Source organism: Polistes dominula, unplaced genomic scaffold (assembly GCF_049000335.1).
Source record: "Polistes dominula isolate Pdom_NZ unplaced genomic scaffold, Pdom_raw_medaka contig_222, whole genome shotgun sequence".
NCBI lineage: Eukaryota > Metazoa > Arthropoda > Insecta > Hymenoptera > Vespidae > Polistes > Polistes dominula.
In genome coordinates this window covers 64,220-66,514 of record NW_028301157.1, presented here as the reverse complement: position 1 = coordinate 66,514, position 2,295 = coordinate 64,220, and positions in this window count along the sequence as shown.

Below are 2,295 nucleotides of genomic sequence, written 5' to 3'. Positions count from 1 at the left end.
CTACAAAAAGTTATTAGCAAACATATTGTATTTTTCTGACTACTCGAGATATATTAAAAAAAATAAAAAACAAATTCACACCTCTAAAAACATTTTTTAAAATATCTCAAAAAGAATGCAAGATAGAGCGATTTTTTTCTTTTATGTTTTGTAGACAATTTTATTTGTTACAAAGACGGTTATTTACAAAGATATTGTAATTCCGTTACTTTTCAAGATATATTAAAAGAATAAAAAACAAACTCCTACCTTTTTTTTACATTTTTTTAAATATCTGAAAAATTAAGCAAGATAGAGCGATTTTACATATGTTATGTTTTTTAAACAATTTTATTTCCTACAAAAAAGGTTATTTACAAAGATATTACGAAATTTTTAAACGATGTATAACCCATACTTTTCAATATACAGTAAAAAAATAAAAAACAAACTCCTACCTTTTTCTAAATTATTTTTAATATCACAAAAAGTAAACAGGATAGAGCGATTTTACATATATTATGTTTTGTAGACAATTTTATTTCCTACAAAAAGTTCTTTGAAAACTTACTGTATTTTTCTTACTACTTGAGATATATTAAAAAAATAAAAAACAAATTCGCACCTTTTAAAACATTTTCTAAAATATCTCAAAAAGAAAGCAAGATAGAGCGATTTTTGTCTTTTATGTGTTGTTGAGAATTTTATTTCCTACAAAAAAGTTTATTTTCAAAGATATTTTATTTTCCTTACTTTTCGAGATTTATTAAAAGAATAAAAAAAACTCTTACCTATTTTTACATTTTTTTTAAATATCTCAAAAAAGTAAACAGGATAGAGCGATTTTACATATATTATGTTTTGAAGACAATTTTATTCCTACAAAAAAGTTACTAGAAACCTTAGTGTATTTTTCTTACTACTCGAGATATTTAAAAAAAAAAAAAAAACAAATTCGCACCTTTTAAAACATTTTTTAAAATATTTTAAAAAAAGAAAGCCAGATGAAGCGATTTGTGTCTTTAATGTTTTGTAGAGAATTTTTTTCCTACAAAAAAAGTTTATTTTCAAAGATATTGTATTTTCCTTACTTTTCGAGATTTATTAAAAAGAATAAAAAAAAAACTCCTACCTATTTTTACATTTTTTTAAATATCTCAAAAAAGTAAACAGGATAGAGCGATTTTACATATGTTATTTTTTTTAAACAATTTTACTTCCTACAAAAAAAGTTCTTTGAAAACTTATTGTATTTTTCTTACTACTCGAGATATATTAAAAAAAAATAAAAAAACAAATTCGCACCTTTTAAAACATTTTTTAAAATATCTCAAAAAGAAAGCCAGATAAAGCGATTTTTGTCTTTTATGTTTTGTAGAGAATTTTATTTTCTACAAGAAAGTTTACTTTCAAAGATATTTTAATTCTTTTACTTTTCAAGATATATTAGAAGAATAAAAAACAAACTTCTACCTTTTTTTTACATTTTTTTAAATATCTTAAAAAGTAAGCAAGATAGAGCGATTTTTGTCTTTTATGTGTTGTAGAGAATTTTATTTCCTACAAGAAAGTTTATTTTCAAAAAAATTGTATTTTCCTTACTTTTCGAGAAATATTAAAAGAATAAAGAAAACTCCTACCTATTTTTACATTTTTTTAAATATCTCAAAAAAGTAAACAAGATAGAGCGATTTTACATATATTATGTTTTTTAAAAAATTTTACTTCCTACAAAAAGTTCTTAGAAAACTTATTGTATTTTTCTTACTACTCGAGATATATTAAAAAAAAAAAACAAATTCGCCCCTTTTAAAACATTTTTTAAAATATTTTAAAATAACAGCCAGATGAAGCGATTTTTGTCTTTTATGTTTTGTAGAGAATTTAATTTCCTACAAGAAAGTTTATTTTCAAAGATATTGTATTTTCCTTACTTTTCGAGAATTATTAAAAGAATAAAAAACAACTCCTACCTATTTTTACATTTTTTAAATATCTCAAAAAGTAAACAGGATAGAGCGATTTTACATATATTATGTTTTGTAGACAATTTTATTTCCTACAAAAAGTTATTAGCAAACTTATTGTATTTTTCTTACTACTCGCGATATATTAAAAATATAAAAAACAAATTCACACCTTTCTTTTACATTTTTTTATATATCTCAAAAATAAACAGGATAGAGCGATTTTACATATGTTATGTTTTTTAAACAATTTTATTTCCTACAAAAAAGGTTATTTACAAAGATATTACGAAATTTTTAAACGATGTATAACCCTTACTTTTCTAAATACACTAAAAAAAATAAAAAA